The sequence below is a fragment of the Lepidochelys kempii genome, chromosome 3 (assembly GCF_965140285.1).
Source record: "Lepidochelys kempii isolate rLepKem1 chromosome 3, rLepKem1.hap1, whole genome shotgun sequence".
Lineage (NCBI taxonomy): Eukaryota > Metazoa > Chordata > Testudines > Cheloniidae > Lepidochelys > Lepidochelys kempii.
This window is the reverse complement of record NC_136382.1, coordinates 182,733,881-182,752,110: the sequence shown is the minus strand read 5'-3', so window position 1 is coordinate 182,752,110 and position 18,230 is coordinate 182,733,881. Positions and strand designations below refer to the sequence as shown.

General features: G+C 42.1%; 1 protein-coding gene across 23 annotated transcripts in view; it reads right to left on the bottom strand.

Moving 5' to 3' along the window:
• Nucleotides 1-18,230, bottom strand: part of NRXN1 (neurexin 1) — a 1,265,182-nt gene that overhangs the window by 601,022 nt on the left and 645,930 nt on the right. The window lies entirely within an intron of this gene.

Sequence of the window (18,230 nt, the reverse complement as noted above, 5' to 3'; positions counted from 1 at the left end):
TGGTTTGCTTAAATATCTGGCCTTCTCTTTCTAAATAACATAGAATCATAGAATATCAGGGTTGCAAGGGACCTCAGGAGGTCATCTAGTCCAACCCCCTGCTCAAAGCAAGACCAATCCCCAATTAAATCATTCCAGCCAGGGCTTTGTCAAGCCTGACCTTAAAAACCTCTAAAGAAGGAGATTCCACCACCTCCCTAGGTAACACATTCCAGTGTTTCACCACCCTCCTAGTGAAAAAGTTTTTTCCTAATATCCAACCTAAACCTCCCCCACTGCAACTTGAGACCATTACTCCTTGTTCTGTCATCTGCTACCACCGAGAACAGTGTAGATCCATCCTCTTTGGAACCCCCTTTCAGCTAGTTGAAAGCAGCTATCAAATCCCCCCTCATTCTTCTCTTCTGCAGACTAAACAATCCCAGTTCCCTCAGCCTCTCCTCATAAGTCATGTGTTCCAGTCCCCTAATTATTTTTGTTGCCCTCCACTGGACACTTTCCCATTTTTCCATATCTTTCTTGTAGCGTGGGGCCCAAAACTGGAAGCTGTACTCCAGATGAGGCCTCACCAATGTCGAATAGAGGGGAATGATCACGTCCCTTGATCTGCTGGCAATGCCTCTAGTTATACAGCCCAAAATCCCATTAGCCTTCTTGGCAACAAGGGCACACTGTTGACTCATATCCAGCTTCTCGTCCACTGTAACCCCTAGGTCCTTTTCTGCAGCACTGCTGCCGAGCCAATTGATCCCTAGTCTGTATTTTGTGTTTTGTCACATATTTTTTGGGGAGACACCATCACTACATTCTGAGTGAGAGTATTGAGATGCTGGAACTTGCTCCCACTTTGGTCCAAAATAGCCTGATTTTGGTGATCTTCCAAGCATGTTGCAAAAGACACACATGACTGGGGAGCTTGGAGAGGGCGTAAGGTATGCTTCCAACAATAATGAAGGGGTGGAAAGGAGCTTTTTTGTAAGAGGCTGACTTCCAGACTTCCCAATTGAATAATTTTAATGCTGTGGGGTTTTTACTTTATTTTTTTTCCAGTACCAGTTATGTTTTAAGGCTCCCTAGAGTCTTTTATAATCATCTTTTAAAATCAAAATAAAGAAAACAAGCATAGATTGCTGGTTTGATGTTACCTTCATGTGAATAGATTTTTAGACTTTCTGACATCTCAATGAAAGATAAAACAGGATGCAATATTTGTCTGTTTCAAGTGGCTACAAGTACAATGCCACCATTCTATATGATTATTTTGTATTCTGTGCCATAGGATAAGTAGAATAAGACAGGTTCTTGGTCCCAACAAGCTGATACCCCAATACTACTCACTGTTTTATAATTAGTTAATAAAACTCTTAGGTACTTACATGACCTCACCACCATAGTATCTGAGCATCTCTGAGTGTTTAATGTATTTATCCTCACAACACCCCTGTGAGGTAGGGAAGTGTCCATTTTACAGATGAGGAACATAGGCCCAGATCCTCAAAGTATTTAGGCTCCTAACTACCATTAACTTCAGTGGGACTTAGGAGCCTAAATACCTTTGAGTATCTAGCCTCATGTCACACAGGAAGTCTGTGATAGAACATGCAATTGAATTTGGGTCTCCAGAATCCTAGGTTAGTATCTTAACTACTGTACAATACTTCTGTGACACTCTTTCCATTGGGTGAGCACCCTGTAACTCTCACATTCCTCATCTGTATATAATTGTGATATTGCATATAAAGCTGGCCATGTAAGGTATCAGTGGAAAGGTTATGATCAGCTGAAACCCATTGTTCCATCTAAATATGTGTATCATTATTGCATATAAAATTATAAGAATTGTGTTGAATGGTTTTCACTAAAATACATTGTGGGTTTGGGAAGCACCCAGGTACTAGCTATCCAGAGACAACAACAAAGGAAGTAACCAATGCTCAGGTGGGTGCTGAACAGACATCACTAGCCATTGTCCAGCAGAGGAGTTGCAGTTTAATGACTCACTCACAGGAGACACACGGGGGTGTTTCTTCACCTTGGAGTCAGCAAAGCCCACCAGACATGCCTGGACTTGTGTTCTCCAAGCACATGGACTAAGAGTATAAAAAAGAACACAGTGGCCCCATGCTTGTCCTTTTCTCCTCCCCCCACCAATGCTCCAAGCAACAAGAACACTCAGAAGATTGAATACTCCAACAGTGAAGATTGGCCCAGGTTTCAAGGGTGAAACCAGTTTGTTATGAACTGTAACATCCAGTGGGGTGAGAAAACTGCTTGATCTAAATACTGCCTAGTGTCTTACAGGTTTAGGATTTAGATTGTGCGCTTATTTTGTTTTCTTTGGTAACTATCTCTGCCTTTTTGCCTATCACTTATAATCACTTAAAATCTATCTTTTGTAATCAATAATCTCATTTACCTTTACATGTGAGTTTGCCTGAAAAGCTTGGTAAATTTGCTCAGGTTTACAAAGGCTGCTGTATATCCACTTTCCAATAATGAAGTAGTAAACCAATTAATAAATTTGCATTGCTCAAGAAAGGGTCTTGAGCACTGCAAGATGGTATATTCCTGATGTACAAGGCTGGGAGCTGGGGGGATTTGGCTGGTGTCTTTCTCTGAGTGATTTCATGAGTGGCTCTATGAGCATTCACACTTTAGAGCTTACAAGTAGAAGTATGAAGGGGCATACAAATGGTTAGCATATCTTGCACGAAAATATCATGCATCGCCGGCTACAACAGTGCCATGTGAATGCCTGATCTCAGTTTCAGGTGGCATTGTACATACAAAGCAGGTAGCATTATCTCCTGTAAATGTAAACAAACTTGTTTGTCTTAGCGATTGACTGAACAAGAAATAGGACTGAGTGGGCTTGTTTTATTTTTGACTTGCTGTGCTGGCCAACACAAGTTAATCACAGGAAAGACCATATACCAGTGGAGGTTTGTTGTAGTAGAGACACATTCTACCAGAATCCTCTTCCTGTCCTTCCATTCTCCTTACACTGGCATTGAGGGTAGTATGTCTAGCACAGGAACTGCCCCAACAGGTTTACACCACCAGAGAGTTCCTCTCCACAAGGGAAATTCTCCACTAGCCAATTATGGCCAAACTTTCTGAACATCACAAAGTGCAAAGATCATACTGGATATTCTGGCCTTAAGTATATGACCAGGTATGAAAAGGAGCTAGATAATTTATGACTGTTTCAAAACCAACCAACCAAATAACATAACACCATGTGCTAGTGAAAGGTATTGAGTTTCAGGGATCTTATAAGAATACCACAATATTATACACACTGAAGTACACCTGTATTACTAGTGTAAAATATAGTGGTTTTGACCACAGCTGGAGGACACTGTAGTGCTTCTTTATATGGAAGTCCTTGAGACTTGAAATCCTATATCTTATACAAAAGGTTCTAGGGAATGCTTCAGCAAAGTGTCTTGGCCCTTACATGGAAGGATTATATATAGGGCTGAGAGTAGTTCAGTTTCGATTCCCGTTTAAATTTTGGTCTCTGCTGAGACTGACAGTAAGGTAGCCAATTAATGCCAGTAATGGTGATTGTTAGATTGTCTATAGGGAATTGGACTGAGTCCACCAATTCATTTCCCACAGGCCACCAAATGTCTTTCAGACACTAACAATTTTAGTCACTATGGACCAGCCTGTCAACCTGAATTGGACATGAATCAGTGAGCTAGAGATTAAGTACTTTGTATCATATTACTACTCCTTTGAGTCATCCAGTCCACACATTAGCAATATCTATAGCAATGTATACTAAGAAAAGAATAATTAAATCTCATGCTTCAGAACATAAGCTTGTTGCCTGCTGGGGTTCAAGAAGGAATTCTCTGCCCATCTCAAATGGCTACGTGATCTGAAGAGTCAACAATGGTTTCCTCTGGAGCATTAGCTATTGTCAACTCTTGAAGGTAGGACATCAGATAGAACAGAATAGTGGTCTGATCTGCCGGTAGCAATTCCTGCATTCCCACAAATAGGGCATAATTATTTCCTTAGTAGGACTGGAATTGGTACATTTTCAGTCCATTGCATTGGAAATAATGCAGATAATAAAAATGTTCCTTCTTTTTCTCATGTGAAACACAGTGAAAATCAAACCCTAAGAATTTTTCTGAACTACTGATCTGTCAATGGTTGTCTGACATAGATATAATTTCTCTGATTTTATTATGGTAGACTTGAAAGTGGGAAGATTCAGAAAGGTAAAAGAAAGTCAACAAAATACTAGAGCTATAGCACAAAGATTAATTTCATCCTCTTTCATTTCACATTCTTGTCCACTCTACTATAAAACCTAAAGAAGTTTACATTTTCCACACAGAACCTTCCAGATTCTTTTGATTCATTAAAACCTTTAGAGATATTGATTCAATATGATGATATCCCAATAATGCCTAGACCTGTTTCTTAGGCAAGGCAGTCCACTGTTCCATGAAGCCATGTATTCAAGGGCCAATTATGGTGAATAACTATTACAATGCAAGGTCATAGCAGCATTATAAGAAGAGAAGCTCAGATTACTCCTGTAAATATGTGTTGGAAGTCATCAACAAGATGCTCCCTTAGTTAACCATAAGACCCACAGAAACATGAATATACATAGCGTGATGTGTATGTTTCTGGTGAAATAGTTTATGGTTTAATTACAGCTTCCTAGCCATGATTAATCTTCTAAAAAAAATAGGACCATCGTAATAGCATATAATGTGTTTTGTAAAATATACCATACTTAGCATTGTAAAAGATGTCATACTTAGCAAACTGCTTACTTTGCTCATTGGTGACTTCCTGCATAAACTGGAACATTGGAAATATGTTTGTGATGAGATGAAAAAAAATCTGTGGCAACCATAGGCAACTCTTTCCAGGCTCAGTAAATATCCTGACTAAGCTGCACAAGTAGGACAATTTATCAGCTGAAGCAGCAGGTTTCAAATCACTGAACATTATTTCCTATATGCTTGAGAAACTCTCAGAACAGCAGAAAGCTATGCTCCACTACTTAAAGAAGCACAAGACAAACAACCAAAACTAACTAAATAAAAAACAGCCGCTGGAAAGAATCCAGTCCATTGAACTTGATAGCCAGTGATGAGTTCATAAACCAGACACTACCACAGATACAATTAATTTGGAGAAAAATGTGACATCTCTGCTTGAGCAATAGAACAGTGGTTCCCAAACTTGTTCTGCCACTTGTGCAGGGAAAGCCCCTGGCGGGCCAGGCCAGTTTGTTTACCTGCTGGTGCGGGCCAAGGGACATACTGGCCGCAGCTTCCAGCAGCTCCCATTGGCCTGGAGCAGCGAACCACGGCCACTGGGAGCCGCAATTGGCCGAACCTGCGGATGCGGCAGGTAAACAAACCGGCCCAGCCTGCCAGTGGCTTTCCTTGCACAAGTGGCGGAACAAGTTTGGGAACCACTGCACTATACTAACTAGGCAAAATATTTCTCATCACTGACAAAACTGATGGAAAATAAAAGTAAAATATTTACTAAAGGGAGAGCTGGTTAAAAAAAAAGACTGTTTTGGGGAATTTTTGGATTTTTTAATTCCCTGATATGTTTTCATTAAACCAACATGTGAAAAAAAATCTGCTCTCAAAAAACAAAAACTGAAGGCTTTTTTGGCCTTTGGGATTTTGCACCCATCCCTGTCTTTTCTGCTGTCAAAAAGGGGAAGAAGATGTGCAGAAAGGGAAAGAAAAGGGGAAATAAAATTTTCCAGAAATTTGTTGTTTTTGGTTTTCTATGGAAGAAATATTTTTAAAAGAAATTGCTTTTTTTCTTTAGAAAAAAAGGCCATTTGCTATCAAAAATAGTTGAGATGGGTAATTTTTGACTAGCTTTATGGGCTATGTTAGGATATAGATATTCAGGCCTGTCTGTAAAGGCCTACACTCTAAGAATTTAGGTGTATTCTTATCACTTGGCTAGTGATAGAGGTATAAAAGAAAGAATCAAAATCACTGTCTGCTGGTGTAAGGGCCTTCTCTTACTGTGACAGTCTGTGGCCCTGTGCTTAGGCTCAGGCCTTTGGCTAAGCAGCAGAGGCAGCCATAAGCTGGGAAGCGAACGGTCACATCCTCGCATTCCAAACTAGTCACATTGAAATAAGGTGCTATTGGGCTGTTAGGCACTATCAGGACAGGATTGTATTCCTATCACCTCCAGAGAAAGGGAAGTGCCTAGAAAATGTAAAAGGAAACTTAGTTTGATAGCATCCTGTCTGGCAAGAACTCACTTATCAATAGCTGGGATGTGAAATCCTCACTTCTGTATTGTTTTGTCATTATAGTTCCCACTTTGCTGTTGTTTGTCTGTATAATCTCTGTCTGGTTCTGTGATTGTTCCTGTCTGCTGTATAACTAATTTTGCTGGGTGTAAACTAATTGAGGTGGTGGGATATAATTGGTTACATAATCATGTTACAATATGTTAGGATTGGTTAGTTAAATTTCAGGAGAATGATTGGTTAAGGTATAGCTAAGCAGAACTCAAGTTTTACTATATAATCTGTAGTCAATGAGGAAGTGACGGGGTGTGGGTGGGGGTGGGCATGTGGGTGTGTGAGATGGGAACAGGGAATGGGGGTAAGAAAATTGGAATCATGTTTTGCTAAAGGGGGAGATGGGAACAGGGAATGGGGATAAGAAAATTGGAATCATGTTTTGCTAAAGGGGGAGATGGGAACAGGGAATGGGAGTAAGGAAGTTGGAATCATGTTTGGCTAAGGGTAGGAATGGGAACAGGGACACAGGTGTAAGGCTCTGTGGTGTCAGAGCTGGGAAGGAGGATACTAAGGAAGGAAACTGGAATCATGCTTGCTGGAAGTTCACCCCAATAAACATCGAATTGTTTGCACCTTTGGACTTCGGGTATTGTTGCTCTCTGTTCATGCGAGAAGGACCAGGGAAGTAAGTGGGTGAAGGAATAAGCCCCCTAACAGGCTACATTTTGACTCAAGATGACATGCTCAGACAGGGTCAGAGGGGAAATGTATAACTCCCCTCATGCCCATGTATGGCCACTTGAAGCTTCAGTTTGGGCACAAAAGAGTAAGGGGCACTGTATGGTCACTCTCCCTCCCCTCCCCCCGCCTTCTTTCCCTGGGGCCAGTTTTGTTCAACATCTTTATTAATGATCTGGATGATAGAATGGATTGCACCCTCAGCAAGCAGATGACACGAAGCTGGGGAGAGAGGTAGATATGCTGGAGGGTAGGGATAGCGTCCAGAGGGACCTAGACAAATTGGAGGATTGAGCCAAAAGAAATCTGATGAGGTTCAACAAGGACAAGTGCAGAGTCCTGCACTTGGGATGGAAGAATCCCATGCACCGCTACAGGCTGGGGACCCACTGCCTAAATGGCAGTTCTGCAAAAAAGGACCTGGGGATTACAGTGGATGAGAAGCTGGATATAAGTCAGCAGTGTGCCCTTGTTGCCAGGAAGGCTAAGCAGATATTGGGCTGCATTAGTAAGAGCATTGCCAGCAGATCGAGGGAAGTGATTATTCCCCTCTATTTGGCACTGGTGAAGCCACATCTGGAGTATTGTGTCTAGTTTTGGGCCCCCTACTACAGAAAGGATGTGGATAAATTGGAGAGTCCAGTGGAGGGAATGAAAATGATCAGGGGGCTGGGGCACATGCCGTACGAGGAGAGGCTGAGGAAACTGGGCTTATTTAGTCTGCAGAAGAGAAGAGTGAGGGGGCATTTGATAGCAACCTTCAACTACCTGAAGGGGGGTTCCAAAGAGGATGGAGCTCGGTTGTTCTCAGTGGTGGCAAATGACATAGCAAGGAGCAATGGTCTCAAGATGCAGTGGCCAAGGTCTAGGTTGGATATTAGGAAACACTGTTTCACTAGGAGGGTGGTGAAGTACTGGAATGGGTTACCTAGGGAGGTGGTAGAATCTCTATCATTAGAGGTTTTTAAGGCCCAGCTTGACAAAGCCCTGGCTGGGATGATTTAGTTGGTGTTGATCCTGCTTTGAGCAGGGGGTTCTTCTAGATGACCTTCTGAGGTCTCTTCCAACCTTAATCTTCTATGATTCTATGAAGGAGAAGGGAAAATCTTGCTTCGCCCCTCAATGCCCTAGGGGCCAGGAGAGCTGACATGTCATTATATAAGATCCAGGAGTTGTAATTTGTTGATGTTATGCTCTTGTAGTGGCACAATGATGTCTTACTCTCTACTAAAAGTTGTATTGTTTGGATATAATCTAGCACTAAATTTTTGAAAAAAAGCATTTTTGTTGTTTCTTTGTGACTTGTTCACATTTTCCACTGAAAAAGAGAGAGCCACTGTCATAGCACACACACACCCTCTTTATTTTCCATGAAGGCTTTAATTCCACATTCACAAGGGACAATTAGATTCTCTACATAATTCAATCCATCAGAAAATGAAAATAAGGCAGAATCTCTGAGTGTTGCTAAGTAGAAATCAAGTATATGCAGTAAACACCATTGGGGGTTACAGGACGAGTAAGTCAGAGGAGAATTTAGCCCGTTGTCTACTGAAAGCGGGATCAGCAGACCATGCTCCAAACTCTCTTACACCTGCTTTTCTCTTGTTTACAGTGAATTGTAAACTCTCTACACAAGACATTCATGCTGAATATCTCTGTCTACATATGATCACACATTATGGGCCTTCCTCCTGCATGCTCCCCATACAGGTAACTCCCACAGACTTCAATGTGAGTTACATGATCTAAGCACTTGGAGGAACAGGCTCTAAATTTGTGTCTGTTTATTTGTCTGCATATTGTCTATGTGAACTACTGTCCTCACTGGAGGGAATGACTTATCTGTTCAATGGTAAGAGAGCTGGACACCTTCTACAGGCTGCAGCCTACCCAAAGTAAACCCTATTACTAGTACAAATGTTAGAGTGCTTCATGGGTTGCCTATAATTAACCAACTTCATGTCCAATTATTTTCTTTCTTTCTTTTTTAACATCTGGAAAAAAAACGCAAAAGAGATAAATTGTTTATTAAGTTACAAAGTTAACCACCATAATTTATCTGGAGCAAAAGGTTTCTTTTTTTTTTCAGAATTTGTTTTCCTCCTAGAATTATTTTGATTTTTTCACATATACTCCTGTACTGTCTTCAAATTCATCTTGACATTTTTAATTAAAAAAAAAAGAATTCAAAGTAACATATCTGGAAAGGACAAATAAGGACAGAGAAGTAGCAAAGGAAGAAAAGAAAGAGGCAAAGGGTAGAAAAAACAGAGGATTCCTTTTCTGTTATCCAGGCATGCTTGGAGGAAGAGGTCTATAAGTAGGAGAAAATATTCCTTAACCTCATAATTCTCCTTCCATTTCTATTATAAAAGTCAATATTATAGAGGCATCTTCATTCTTGGTCAAACATTTAGCAGCATGGTCATTTCCATGTTCAAGATAGTTAAGTCCCAGACAGCCTGCGAAGAACTACAAAAGGATCTCACAAAACTGTGTGACTGGGCAACAAAATGGCAAATGAAATTTAATGTTGATAAATGCAAAGTAATGCACATTGGAAAACATAATCCTAACTATACATATATAATGATGGGGTCTAAATTAGCTGTTACCACTCAAGAAAGAGATCTTGGAGTCATTGTGGATAGTTCTCTGAAATCATCCACTCAATGTACAGTGGCAGTCAAATAAATTAACAGAATGTTGGGAATCATCAAGAAAAGGACAGATAAGACAGAAAATATCATATTGCCTCTATATAAATCCATGGTACTCCCACACCTTGAATACTGTGTGCAGATGTGGTCGCTCCATCTCAAAAAAGATATATTGGAATTGGAAAAGATTCAGGAAAGGGCAACAAAAATGATTAGGGGTATAGAACGGCTTCAGTATGAGGAGAGATTAATAAGACTGGGACTTTTCAGCTTGAAAAAGAAGCGACTAAGGGGGGATATGATAGAGATCTATAAAATCATGAGTGATATAGAGAAAGTAAATACAGAAGTGTTATTTACTCCTTCTCATAACACAAGAATAAGGGACCACCAAATGAAATTAATAGGTAGCAGGTTTAAAACAAACACAAGAAAGTATTTTTTCATGCAACGCATTGTCAACCTCTGGAACTCCTTGCCAGAGGGTGTTGTGAAGGCCAATACTATAACAGGGTTCAAAAGGGAGCTAGATAGATTCATGGAAGCTAGGTCCATCAATGGCTATTAGCCAGGATGGGCAGGAATGGTGTCCCTAGCCTCTGTTTGCCAGAAACAGTGATTGAGTGATAGGGCATGGATCACTTGATGATAACCTTTGGGGCGCCTGCCATTGGCCACTGTCAGAGGACAGGATACTGGGCTTGATGGACCTTTGGTCTGACCCAGTATGGCTGTTATGTTCTTATGTCTTTTTTGAATCCTCTGATTCAGCACTATAAATAAGTACCAGTATTTCTAGAGGACATGTATATTACAACCTGCAGAGGCAAGCAGTAAAGGAAAAGGAGTGAAGGAAGACAGTAGTACAGGTAGTGCTAAGAGTCATGCTGCTGGGTCAGGGATACCACAATGATGGCAAAGAAAACCTCTGTTAGGGTGAAATCCAATTCTCCCTGAAGTCAATGAAAGTTTTTCCACTGATTTCATTTGTAGTTGACTAGAGCCTTTGGTGCATATACTGAGATGCCATTTTCAGTATAGAGAGTTAAGATTTACTGCTTAATAAATCAATCAAGCTTCTGAGCTTATCTTGTAAATTATTTGTATCAAACTGCTATGGAAAAAATGATACAGAACCACTGTATCACATAAGTGATACAGAAACAAATGTACTAATGTTCACCTAGTAAACAACTTATACACAATTTCCCCCTTCTCCCCACCCCCCAAGATCTTTTTAATTTGCTGCACTTGTTCAGCGAGGAAACTAAAAGAGTTGTGAAGGCTGAACCAATGAAATTTAAAATAAAACTTTGGGACAGAGTGGCCCACATCCTTTTTTTTACTGATTTTAGTAAATAATTCTTACTTTTTGGCACTATCTTCATCACTAACATGCTATTAATGACACATGCATTGCTTCTCCCCCATGGATCAGTCATCAGCCAAGACCTTCTATATTGCATGCTCTCGGGGGCAAAGGCTATTTGTTGATTTTGATAAACATCACTGTCTTCAAATTACTTGTAGAGAGAGAATTTGTTTAGTCATTGCCTCATAAAAGTGCCAGCAGCATATAAAATGTACTCCGAGTAGACAGAGTAGATATTTGAGGGTAGTTAGCTAAGATATTGTACCGCAACTTTATTCACTGTTGGCAATACCTTTTTCTTGTTGTGCCAAGGAAAGGCTCAGTACTTTGGGTGAATAATACTGTTCATTCAGATGTGGTTCCTACTATAGAGAAACAGGCAATGAAGATTTGACAGGAACCACAACTTGTGTCTTCATCAGACCAAAATAAAGAAGTCGTTCCTGGAGCTTTTTTGGATGGTGTTGCATAGGACTCAGAGATAGTGATGGATATATTTGTGAACATATTTCCCTTCATGCCTTTCAGCCTGTAATGGTTGAGAATAGTGCAGTTGTCTCAGAGTTGGTTCTGGATTCAACTAAAGCCCAGGAAGGGAATGGTCCTAAGTTTGCGTCTGCTAGGGAGAATGGCACTGTAACTAGGTTGCATATGCTCAAATAAATTTGTTAGTCTCTAAGGTACCACAAGTACTCCTATTCATTCACAGTTGTTTGTGGCTTGAATAGTTGCTCAAGCAGGTACCAGGTGGAACTCTTATGGTGAGAACGCAGAGCTTGAGTTGGGACTAGATTCCTTTGTTTTTCAAGCAATTATAAGGTGCAATGGGGGCGGGGGAGGGAAAGAATGGGTGTTAACACCAGGGGCAGCTGTCAGTAGGTTTCCCACATCCTAAATATTTCTTTGATAAGTCAAAGACTCTAACTATCCTAAACACAGCTGAGGTGTAAAATGTCCATCTTTAATTGATCTTGGGGGACAATTTCACAGACACAAATGGCAGTTAAGCATCTAACCCACACTAATTTCCAACAGGAGTTAGGTGATTAATTAGTATTTGCGCCTTCTCTCCCTCACACATGATTTGCCTTGTGTGACAGGCAGGTCAGAGCAAGAAAGGACTTTGCCCTTGTAGGTGAAGCTTAAACACCTTTTTACACAAACTTAATCATAAAACAGAAGAGTAAATGTAAAGAATGCTCTGACTCTTGTGACAGCCCAAACCAAGGTCTAAAGTGTGTCTCATTTCAGCCAAAATCCAGAGAATAAGAGGAAAACCCTGTTCTCACTTCCCACCTACATCTGTCCGCTCTATCCTTCTTCACAGATATCTTACATTCTACGCTCAACCCCGTGAGCCTCCACAACACATCCCACGCTAGTGTGCCTGAGGATCAGGATTAATTAACCCCTTCACAGGTAGTCTAGCCTTGCAAAGCCACATATTAAGGGGAGAAAAATGCAGTCCTTCCTCTAGCCACAGTAGCACGGTCAATCCCTGCCCTGCCAGCCTCTGGGTGGCATCAATACACTCTGCCACAGCCCATTAGCAAAGGCAATACATTCAAGAGAGATTGACAAAGATCTAAGTTATGTTTACACAGACTCCAGAGCACATGCATTGTAGCATGAGGCTTTTCAAACCTGCCTATAGAATCATAGAATCATAGAATATCAGGGTTGGAAGGGACCCCAGAAGGTCATCTAGTCCAACCCCCTGCTCAAAGCAGGACCAATTCCCAGTTAAATCATCCCAGCCAGGGCTTTGTCAAGCCTGACCTTAAAAACCTCTAAGGAAGGAGATTCCACCACCTCCCTAGGTAACTCATTCCAGTGTTTCACCACCCTCTTAGTGAAAAAGTTTTTCCTAATATCCAATCTAAACCTCCCCCACTGCAACTTGAGACCATTACTCCTCGTTCTGGCATCTGCTACCATTGAGAACAGTCTAGAGCCATCCTCTTTGGAACCCCCTTTCAGGTAGTTGAAAGCAGCTATCAAATCCCCCCTCATTCTTCTCTTCTGCAGGCTAAACAATCCCAGCTCCCTCAGCCTCTCCTCATAAGTCATGTGTTCCAGTCCCCTAATCATTTTTGTTGCCCTTCGCTGGATTCTCTCCAATTTATCCACATCCTTCTTGAAGTGTGGGGCCCAAAACTGGACACAGTACTCCAGATGAGGCCTCACCAATGTCGAATAGAGGGGAACGATCACGTCCCTCGATCTGCTCGCTATGCCCCTACTTATACATCCCAAAATGCCATTGGCCTTCTTGGCAACAAGGGCACACTGCTGACTCATATCCAGCTTCTCGTCCACTGTCACCCCTAGGTCCTTTTCCGCAGAACTGCTGCCTAGCCATTCGGTCCCTAGTCTGTAGCTGTGCATTGGGTTCTTCCGTCCTAAGTGCAGGACCCTGCACTTATCCTTATTGAACCTCATCAGATTCCTTTTGGCCCAATCTTCCATTTGGTCTAGGTCCTTCTGTATCCTATCCCTCCCCTCCAGCGTATCTACCACTCCTCCCAGTTTAGTATCATCCGCAAATTTGCTGAGAGTGCAATCCACACCATCCTCCAGATCATTTATGAAGATATTGAATAAAACCGGCCCCAGGACCGACCCTTGGGGCACTCCACTTGATACCGGCTGCCAACTAGACATGGAGCCATTGATCACTACCCGTTGAGCCCGACAATCTAGCCAGCTTTCTACCCACCTTAGAGTGCATTCATCCAGCCCATACTTCCTTAACTTGGTGACAAGAATACTATGGGAGACCGTGTCAAAAGCTTTGCTAAAGTCAAGAAACAATACATCCACTGCTTTCCCTTCATCCACAGAACCAGTAATCTCATCATAAAAGGCGATTAGATTAGTCAGGCATGACCTTCCCTTGGTGAATCCATGCTGGCTGTTCCTGATCACTTTCCTCTCATGGCAGGGTGCTGCTGTGTTTTTCCCCGTCTTCAGACACTACTACCCTGGGACCAAATCTTCTCTTCCAGCATCTGTCTCTGCCATTCCCTAGGCCACTCACCTGCTCCAGACTCCTGGAACTTTAAAGGGGTATGTCTTGGAATAGACAGGACCCAATCCCCACTTCTCCTTAAAAGGGATGACAGTGTTACACCACCCCTGCAATACAATGTGATCCTTGTTCACAAACCTGCTTCATGTTAGTTCCATGAGAGGATGGACTCAGTCTGCCACTAGACAAGTTATCGAGAGAAGAGGAACAGCACACAGTGTGGTGGCTTAGGCCCACTTTATTTGTCACCTCTGAGAATCCAAACTTTATTATCAGTACCACATAGGAACGTGTATCTTTTATACTCAATGGCACACTTTTGGGAAGAAAAGTAAGGTCTTTGGGATATTTCCTCTCTTGTAAGTGCAAATTCCAGCAGCTTCAAAACCCTTCACCTTAGCAATTGCAAATGGAAAGGACTACTTGTTCACTGCCAGAGTTTTTGGATAGTTTTCACTGAATTATTTGCTCTTTCAAGTGCTTTGGGATACTACCAGTTGTGCAATGTGTGAGGTGCTGCCTTGTGTCTTTGATACTTTCCATGCTGCTAACAAAACAAGGCAAAGAGGTGATATGTATTTGCAGGAATAGAACTGTGTAATTACAGGAATGAACCTGGGTTAGAATGTCACTCTCTTCTAGGGAAATATATGCCCTCAATCCTATCGCCTGCCTCATTTCCATCTCATCCATAATATAAGGCTGGCTGAGATCTACTCCTTATAGCACAGAGGATGTCTTCCACTGTGCATTGTGCCTTCCATACCCTCCATCATGAAGAAAAATACTTCCCTGTGGTTGTCTACTGGGCGCTCTATATATTCATTCCTTTTCAGCATATAGCACAGATTACAGTGCTGCTTATCAAGAGAATTTATTAATGATATTCCTCCTCCTTGACTGACACTACTCATTCTTTTTAATATTCATGGGAGCTTTGCAAACAATGACATATACCAAAGGCAAATAGATGAGGTTGGTGCCAGAGAATTATTAGCTTTGATGGGCACAATGAGAAGGAGCATAGTGCAGATTCTTTTGCTTCTCATTTGACAGTATGTCATATTCCAGGTTAGAGGTAAAACTCATATCTGCTGCTCCACTTTTCTCCAACTCCCCTGATCATACTGTGCTACCTATTACCTGCTGCCCTGCGGACTTCCCTCACCAGCCTCAGCTGTGCTGCTGTCTTCAGTCTCCTCTCCTGCTGTTGCCATGCCCTCCACTACTTCATACTTTGGCTGCACCTGCTGTGCTATCTACTACTGTCCCCCTGTGCTGCTGCTATGTCATTTCCCCTCCCTGCTGCATTTTCCCACCCAACTCACTGCCTTAGAGCAAATCTATTTATGTTGGATAAAAACTTCACATTTCACAGAAACTATTCTAAAAAGGGGGTGGAGCTAAGTGGTCAGAAACATGAGAAGGAAGATGACCGTAGCAGCTGAGTTTTGAACAGAGTAGAGGGAGTGCTAAGGAGAGGGGTGTCTAAGTCACAATGTTTCTCAGGACTACTCTTGGCATGGTGCAGCTTAGAAACCTTGATCAGGAATGCACCTAAAGCCAGAATCCAGCTCTTAAATAACAGATTCTGATACAAGATACAACAAACCACACCAAAGAGAACTGACTCAACCCCAGTGATTGTACTTCTCCTGACTTTAACATTTTGTTAGGAAGAGGAAGTGGAAGGCATCAGTATTGACAGAGATTAAGCAGATTTAAAACTAAAGCAATCTGTTTGTCCAATGTTGGTGGTGCATGCTAAGCGGTAAATAATAAAATTTAATTGCCACATAAATGTGTGTGATAATCCATCTCCCATAGAATCAACCCTATGCCAATTATTTCACACTGTAATGTGAAGGAGGGAGGTGGTTATGCTGTGTGTGGGGATGAGGTGTTCAAGCATTCCAAATGCCCTTCATTGTATTCCTGCTCTCAACACACCTCTAAATTGCATACAACTAAAAACCAGACAAAATACCATGAAGCTGTGTTTTCATGCTATACGGTATCCAGATTTCTCTTCCTGTTTCCTGTAGACAGTTCCTCCATAATCACTCACTCTCTTTTTGACAGCAAACACCTAATGCTAGCCCAGTTTATGCTTTCAAGATGTACACAAAAAGGGATTCCTCTGTATGTAGATCATCCCTGTCCAGTTGAAAGAGGGATTTTCAAGGATCAGTCATCTCTTCAGAACTCTTCCCCCTTCCTCGGGCTTCACCTGGTCCCCTTTATAGACCATTAAGCAGTTATCAGATGTTAAAAAGCTTTGTGACTCCGAATGTGTACTGGGACCGAATCTGATGGAAGTGAAAGGCTTAGTATCCTATTACCAAACCTCTCGCCCATCCAATTGCCTTCCAATAGTCTACAAAAACTTTTACATGAATCAGCTACTGCTGCAATAAGGCTGCTGAGTCAGCACTCCAGGACCCTTTAAGGGAGTTACACAGTACTACTAACACTGCATATTTTTAAGAAAAGATTTGGAAGGTGCCCCTCAGAGATTTCAAGGAGCAAGTTCAAAAAAAATATAACTCAGATAGGCTTGAACCAAGTTCATGGGTTTATTTAGAGATGGGGGGAAACTGTCAATTCTTGGGGGAAGGGTTTTAGGCCATGATTGCAGACAGACAGACCTCCTCAAAAGGTTCAGATACTGTGTCATTAGGATACATTTTGAATAACCTCTTAGATGCATTTCAAAGCTTTTGAGGTTCACACATTACTGGTATAAACCTATGGATTTGGGCATTTCAGAAGGCTTCAGAGGCCAGCATCCAGACCACCTAAACCAGCTGGGTGCTGAGTAAATGAGTTGGGGGTGGGGGCCAGAGGGAAGGAATTTCCCCAGCTACAGAGCAGCTGCAGAATTGCACTCCAGAGGCTACTGCAGTGTAGACAACTATAGAGATTTTATTGAGACTATCCTGACTTTTGGTGATTTTCTTAAATCCCTAGCTTCTGGATTCATTTGATTAGATGAGTATCTCAGCTTTGATTAAAATACAAGTTTCTAGCCATCACAACTTCAGAAAAAAACTTGAAAAAGTGACCCCTTAAAGGCTCAAACACTAGAAGATAAATCAAAAGAACCACGAAATTAGTATTTTTTAAATCTCATGGTTCTTATGCCAATCTTATTATTTTTGTGGGGGCTGACTAATGATTTCTGAATGCTTGGCATTAGTAATACTGCAAGTGTAGACCAATGGCTGGAGTAGCTTTCATTCACCTGCACACCGTGGCAAGGCACCCCTTCTGCCTCACCAGCCTTAGCGCTCCCTCCTCTGGCAGGGACAGGACCTGGGGTAAATAAGCCCTCCACTCTGGAGCGTGTCTGTCTTCCCTCTTTGGGGTTTGTTTCTCAGAGACTTCCTGGTAGGCCTCGGGGCAGGCCTGAGGAGTACTCCTCTGCCAAACAAAGGGAAAAAGTCTATAACACACCAAAACAAAAGGGCCCCTCACTGGGCCCCTCACTGGGACAAGTGTTGTCCTGTCACTGGCCCTGGAGTGTCAGTCCTTCCCCTAAACAGGCACTGGGTTTTGGGTATCTCCTCTATGGGGAGGAGCGCAGTCTCTCACACTGGAGAAGCCTCTCTCCCTGCTGCCTCCAGCCTTGTAGCGGTTTGTCTCCCCCCACCATGCACCAGGAGAGAGATTCTAACAGGTTTCAGGCAGCCCTTAATTGCACTCAGTTAAGTAACACAGGTCAATTAGGGACACACACTCTCAATGGAAAGCAGAAATGGAAGCCTACATTATAGTAAATCCTCAGGCCACAATCTTGACTTCCTTGCCTATTCATGGAGACTACCACAAAGTGGGATGCATGGAACTATGCATCTCTTAACTCTTACCCCACTTCCCCTGCACATTTCAGTCACACTGGTTCCACTGTCATAGTACATTCTATAACTAGGAAGACACTGGCAGGGTTTGTCACTGTATGTGGGGACCTTGGGTTTTAGGGGATAGGAGGTGGGTCAGATTATGAAGAAATATGGACGATGACATCTCACCCACCATGTTTACAGGTAACAGTATCTGGAATTCTGCATCTAGAAAAAAAAGCTATTTCTGCATGAAGAGTTCACATCCCTCTGGCAAGGGCACTGGAATTAACTTATGCATGTTGATTTGGAAAAA